Source organism: Malurus melanocephalus, unplaced genomic scaffold (assembly GCF_030028575.1).
Source record: "Malurus melanocephalus ecotype Western Australia unplaced genomic scaffold, MMel_1.1 scaffold_152, whole genome shotgun sequence".
NCBI lineage: Eukaryota > Metazoa > Chordata > Aves > Passeriformes > Maluridae > Malurus > Malurus melanocephalus.
The window spans coordinates 257,517-265,090 of NW_026623384.1; positions in this window are offsets into that span (position 1 = coordinate 257,517).

Genomic DNA, 7,574 nt, shown 5'->3' on the forward strand with positions numbered 1-7,574 from the left:
TATTGTTCATTTATTATTTTCCAGTTACGGCACTAGTGTGTCACCTGTGAATATAAAGTTAGCAGTAGTCATTGCCAGCACAGAGCTGGTGTCACACAAAAGAAGAAAGAGTTTACTGTGTTTTCTCTGGCAGCACAAAAATCTGAGTACCTAAGAGACTCATTACAGATCCAAACTCATACTTTGATTGACTTAGATCACATTTTTGGATTTCTTAGGTCTTCTGAGAATCATAACTAATGAATATACARTATTGTGAAATTATTTTCTTTCAGTCTTATGTGCTCACTGTATTTCAATTTGCATACAATATTTAAATAAATGAAAGTCTGTTTCAAGAATTATCAGACAGATTTTGAAGTTTAGCAAGTAGGTGATTTGTAATATCCTTGGTCAATAATGTTTCATAATATATTGAGTATATTTCCTTCTTCTTACTGCTCCTGAAAGGAAAAATTTTACTTGTCTTAAGCAATTACATCTGGAACATGACCATCATTCTGTACAGTGCACTATTTCTGTCTAATCCTGGTTGAAAACATAAGTCTCTGTAAGGGTTCCAACACAGACACTTCACATTTGAACACTGATTGTAACAGATAACTATGGAACAGCTACGAAACTGCCTGTCATTGATATTGATGAATCTTACTCTTAGATGCCTCAGTCTTGCCTTGCATTTAGTACATAAGGTTAGTCTGTATTTCAGGTATCTAACCTAGGTGAGAAGACACCTAAGGGTTAAATGGCCCAGTCTTGAGTCAATCTTATCTTTGTCTGGCATTAGATACATTAGATATTAGAACTGGATACTCATATCTGCTTTTTTTGTTTTGTGTTTTTCACCTTCACATGTTGTTTTTTTTTTTTTTTTTTTTTTTTTTTTTTTTTCTCCCCTCAGTTTAAAGAATCCCATTGAAGTTATAGAGATAAGTCCTCTTTTTATAATTATTATTATTACTCTGTGGAAGAAATTGTACTCTGAGGCAAGCCAAAACCCTGCTTGCCCAATCTTGGAGAAAATTTGAGCTGTGCAAACACTGCTGTTTCATTCTGTTTCCAATAGCTTGAGGCTTTCAGTCACACACCCTTTTCTCAGCCATTCCATTGACCTGCTCCGTATGCCCTAATATTCCCTGTTGGCAATATTTGCTATATTTGCAGGCATTTTATATCACCCAAATGCATAAAGAAGCTCAAGGGAATTGAACAATCATGTCCTGAGGGGTTTCTGTATTTCTGTGTATAAAGACAGCAGGATTCCTCCTAGGCRAAAAGTATCACCCTGTCTTTATTATTCATCTTCTAGAATGAATTTGAAAAGTAAGTCTGCAGAAACTGAATGTTAGTATTTTGACTAAAATTCAGTTGAATACTCATTATGAGCCCATGGTGAAGCCAGAGTGTAACTACAGGAGGAGAATGAAAGCATGTTCATAAGACACTTAAGCTTAAATAGATGCACACATTTTTTGGGTCTTAGGATCTATTTTAAAGGAGATTTTGCATTAATAGCAAAAACATAAGCATGTATTTTTACCAGTAAAGATTTACGTGCCCTGATTCCTGATGAGCCAACCTCCCATATAGGAAATAGCTCTCCATGGGACAAACTTGGGCATATGTTCTGTAGGACGATGAGCCCTCTCTTCTGAAATTTAGAAGACACTAAAATGAAAGATGAATCCACACTCTGCTCTTTGGAAATTTTTTGTTTCTGACTTCTTCCARTGGCTTGAGGAGATGTTAAATTTAAAAACAATGTGACTTTACTTTTGGAAGAAACTCCAAAATATTCCTTTGACAGCATCAGTTGGCCTTGCATACACTGAACTTGTGAGCATTTGTTCAAGGCCCTTCTTCTCAAATAAGGAACAATCCCCTCCAGCTGCAGGTCACTCAAAACTAAAAAAAGATCCCAGMGACATGGCAAGCCAGCAAGTTTATCTGCTGTTTAATTCCCCAAGAGGGCACCAGGGGCCATTACATGGCCATTAGCATAGCCAACACTGGAGTCACAGACAGAACAGAGGCAGCCAAGCAGCCAGCCAAAAAATCAGCCAAGGGCTTTGCAACAGACACAGATGTTGCTGCTAAAAAATTTATTCTAGACCTTGGCATCTGAGTCCRTTTTCTGTCAATTCTGTGTTCTGTATGAGGCCCCAGCTGTTAAATTTGTTGATGAAAGCAGAGGAAGGAAAAAAACTGTGCTGCATTTAGATGACCAGCAATTTGATTCCTTCTAACATACTTTTCTTAAAGAGTTGATGTCTCTTTTGATAGACATCTTCTAACCTTTTTTCCTGCGAAGTTTTCAAAAGTTTCCAGCAAGTTAATTCTTAAGGGGAGGCATTTCTTACTGAGTCCAGAAACAGTCAATGGTGAACTGCTCTCTCACACAGGGGAAGGGTTAGTCCTACATACAATGGAATGGGTMCCATGGATTACTGGCCTCTAAATTTGGTTTTCTGACAAATTGTGTGAGAATAGTTTCACCTGCAAGGATGACAGTAGCTGAAAAGCTTTCACTGTTTATTCCTTGCCCTTCAAATATTCYGCATTTGGATAAATGATCTAATATCCTCAAGGAGATTTCCAGGTTTTTTACTTTTTTCTGCTTTTCTTCCAATTTCCAAAGAGCCACTATTTTAGCTACAAAGCTGAAAATCTGTTTATGATTTGAAAGCTCTGTATTTATTCTTGCCTTAATTTTCTTTCCCTACAATACTTTATATTATTGTTCTCTTACCATATGCAATAACCAAGMCTTTATTTGGAAAATACATTTTACTGATAATTTTTACCGGATAATGAAAGAAGTAGCAAGAACACATATCTGTTCTTTAAATTACTCTTTAATAGTATCATATACGAATAAGGCAAATAGTAACATATATAATTGTGTATTAATATGTATTATCATGGYAAAACGCAGACAATACAAATTGTTTCTAGTCAAAACACACTCATTTCTATCCACCTACATAAAAAATAAATGTTCTGCTTAGAAATGTACTTGCTCGTGAGCAGATTATGGKKTTTTTTTCCCTTTCTTCCAGCAGCCTCTGCTTTGCAAAAATTAACAAGAATTTCCAGTTTAAATTATTTTTTGCATTAACCATAATTTTCTTTTTAAGATCCATCTTGTTTTCCTTTCTGAGCTAGAGCAAATGTCTTCACTTGCATTAGCAAATAACTTAGTGCACTTTGACCCTTTTAAGGCTATATCCAGCTGCTCTTTCTTATCTTTCAGAGAGAAACCCTGAGGGTTTGAGGCCAACTGCTCCATTCTGCCCAAGTTGATGCGATTGTCATAAATTCCTGCACTATTTTGTCATTTAGTCTGCTCTTAATCAAGCTACTCCAGACTATATTGGGTACCCAGAAAGTATATTACAGAGTCTAGCACAACAAACCTCTAGGCAGTTACAATGATTTGAAAGAGTAAATTCAAGAGCAGACAGTAATTTCTCTGTGGTGTAGGACAGTGGACCTCTGATTTGGCTGTTAAAATAAGATTAAATAACTGCGCTCTTCTTCCTTTTAAAACAAACAAGAGGATTACTACCCACAAGAGTTATTACTACACACTAAAACCCATAGGATTTTTTTCAGGTGAATGTCTTTGTCATCAGCCTGATATTTTATCAGAATCTGCACTGCAGTACTGGTCTTCAGGCATTCAGAGAGGAATTTACTAGAGTGACAACTTTTTATAGGCCAGGATTTCTTCTCTCAAAGAATCAGTGCATCTGAAGAGAAACAGGAAAAAAAATGGATTCAGACATAGCTCATYTGTGATTTCACCTACAGCCAGGGATGCAAGCATGAAATTTGTCAACACTGTAAACATGAAGGACAAATGCAGAAACTTGGTCTGCCTTCAAATTTCTCCAGAGGAAAACCAATCAATATGAAAACTGGAGGCCTCCATAAATAAGCTAGTGACCAGGAAGACAGTAATGGAAAAGAAACTGAATTGCCACTGCACCGGATTTTAATTTAGACCTTTCAGTTCCTGAGCAATTTTTCCCTGTGAAAAAGAAGGAATAAGACAATGTGAATTAGTTGTTCTTCTTTAGAAAGAATAATATTTGTTTCCTTAGAAAGTTGTTCTGGTTTCTTTTACTAATGTTTAATGCCAGAGAGTAAAACTGGGAAAGTCAAAGTGACTCCACAGCACTGTGAGCAATRCATTCATAATGAGTATCTCTCCTGTGAGAGTTTAAAGAAACAGATTTGATGAGGAGATTCTGAGACCAATTCTACAGTACAGCCAGCTACAAGGCAGTGTCAATAGGGAACATTTTTTTTTAAATTTCAGTTGTCAGAGAGGAAAATTTTTCTGTTCAAGTAGAGAAATATAGGCAAGACAGACAATTGTTTGCCAGTGTGAACAGMCCGTCCTCATACAACAAGGGCTGTGCTAAATCAAATTTATGATCATTCAGATTTAAAGATTTCAAAGTTTTTAATTTCCTTATGTGAAGTAGCCTAAATGTGCTGAAATGAAACCCCAATCTATATAGTCCAGCAAGCAGATCAGGGACAAACCTAATAAGGATTTGAATAAAGCATTTAAAAATAACCCCTCTGAATAYTTTAGTATTTAGTGCTGCTGGGTCAGCAAACATTACTGTCCCATTTTAAGACTTTATACAATACACTTGAGCATGTTCTCAGTTTTAAGAGTGCATATATTCCTACTCCTGCTTAGAAAATAGCTTAATGCTTAATATTCCTTATTTAAGTCAATTACATGCTTGAGTGCTTCGCATAAGTCAAACTTCACATTAATATGCGTAAGGTATGAGCCAGTGAATCCATACACTGCTACAAAGCCACTGGAAATAACAAATTTCCAATAAAAAGAAGTGCAGCTATAAAAAGCCATGTTGTATTTTGCATAGGTGTCAGCATATAGCCCTTTATAATCTCAAAGCTAATAGATGCACACTTATTTTGGTTTGAATTTTAGCATGATAATTTTATGAGAAACAGACATTTACATATATAGCTGATTCCAAATTTTTTGCTTATTATATTTCTGCCATGTTTTGTATTCAGACAATATCTCACATTCAGTGTAGAAATATAGTATTTGAAGGAAATAGTTCTGAAATTAAATTTTCTCAATATATCCATTTCCAGAAGATTTTGACAAATAATTTATATCAGGTTTCTTTTTTTTTTTTTTTTTTTGAAATAACAGCCTCTCAGAACATATAGATTTTTTTTTCTCTCACCTCTATTCTTTTGTAAGCACATTTTAATCTCTAAGCAATTTATGCACATTTTGACATATTTGTTGAACTGTAATAGTGTCAAAATTTGTAAAATTCTTCACATTTCCAGAAGTGGCGAAGTCAAGTTGATGTGAGGGAGCATCAATTTCCATAAATTTGTATTATTCCATATGGTTTTACTTATAGCTGTTTAAAAGAAAAAGAGATTTAATACCTCTATTTAAAGCTCCTCAGATAGAAACACATGAGAAATTACATAATTAACATATAAAATACAATTAAAACCATGCATAAGTCAGAGTTGTTTRCTGGATCCAGCTCAAACAGGTAAGYAAATGTACTCTAGCAATATAAGCAGAACTTTACCTTTTATCCTCTGTCTTTGTCGTCTGTCATTGAAATATAGTAACTATAAATATAATTTTCTACCATACAAAGCAGATAATTACATAGATGATTGAGAGGTGTTCATTTATTATGATGGGACAATATTTAAGTATACAATGAAATTAATGCATWCAGGTAGATCAAATGTGTAAGTTAAATCTATATTACCATTTCTCAGTCACTAGAAATAATTCTCTGTAATGTTCAGTGCCAATCCCTGGTTTAATTTTGCTTGGACTAAGGGTGATGGATTCAGCCTGGCTGGACACCAGATGTACACCAAAGCCTCCCCCTCCTCAACAGAACAGGGAAGAAAAACTGCTGTGAAAGGCTCGTGGGTTGAGACAAGGACAGGGAGAGATCACTCACCAACTACTGCCTTGCAATGAGCTTCATCCTGGGCTGCAGGAACATGGGSTCCCTGCCACAGGAGACAGTCCTCCACRAATGTCTCCAAYRTGAGCCTTTCCCAGAGGCTGCAGCTCTTCATGAATTTCCACAGGATGMAGTCCTTCAGGATCAGGCTGCTCCAGCATCAGCCTMCATGGGGTCACAAGTCTTGCCAGCMAAYCTGCTCYAGTATGGCCGTCTCCCTCCATGGGGCCCCAGGTCCTGCCAGCAGCMATTTCCAGTACAGGCTTCCCATGGGATCACAGCCTCCTTTGGGCAYGTACCTGCTGCAGTGCTGGATCCTCCATGGGCTGCAGGTGAATCTCTGTGCTTGGACCTGCACAGGCTGCAGGGGGACAGCCTGTTTCACCCTGCGCTTCACCACAGGGGAAAGGGAATCTCAGCTCCAGCACCTGGATCACTTCCTCCCACTCCTTCTCCACTGACCTGGGTGCCTGCAGGGCTGTTTCTCTGCATTGTCACTGTACTCTCAGGCTGTTTTTTGTTCTTTACACCGTAACTTTTCCTCCTTCTTAACTCTGATATCCCAGAGGTGCCACCGTCACCRATGGGCTCAGCCTTGGCCAGCGGTGGGTCCATCCTATCCCTGGCTGGCMTTGGCTCTGGAACATGGAGAAATCTTCTGGCAACTTCTCACAGAAGCCACCCCTTTAACCCCCCCACATCAAAACCTTCCCGTACAAACCCAACACACCAAGTAACACTTTTCTGAATTACTTCCAAGTGTGTTCTGGGAGATACCATAGAAGAAGGAGGATTCTTAATTAGAATGAGGCCATGCTGCTTGGAGAGTAAGAGAATTTAATAATATGAATGCAAGCTGTTCCATGCCAGCTGGCCTCAACAGCAAACAACAGTCCTAGACATATTTAATTTACTAGCCAGAATGTAGCTTTTGTGCTCTTCCACAGTGCTCATGCAGCAACATATTCCTTAGCAAAGGAGAATAAGCACCAACTTTTTTATAGGGAAAAAAACCCTTATGATAAATGACAATCCATACCTTCCCTTAAGTGAGATGATTCAWCAACCATGAAAATAAATACAAAATACAGATGTCCTAAGCGAAGACTGGGGTTTTACTGAGATTTCAACAGCATAAATGCATATTTTTTGAGAAAGTTATTCCTGATTTTTAATGGGAAAATTTGTTCCATCATTTATTGTTAGTCTAATTAAAGTATTAACAGTCTAATTAAAACACAAGAAACAGCTATTATTGGTCTAATTACAACAAGAGTAATATTCATACATCATTGACACAGTGAAGACACAGGCTTCCTAATACCAACCAGTTTTCCTAATACCAACCAGTTTTTCCTGAGATTAGGCTTGTTCCTGGTGCACCTCTGAGTCATAGCACCTTAAGGTTCACTCCTCCCAACCTATAGGGATAAATAAAGAGGAGTCATCAGCTTCATTAGGTCTTTGCCAGAAGGAATATGGTATTCATGGTGGATTTTGGGTCCACTTGGGTCTCTTTTCATGGTGTTTTTAATCACAGTTTTCTTACCCATTCTCATTTTTTTT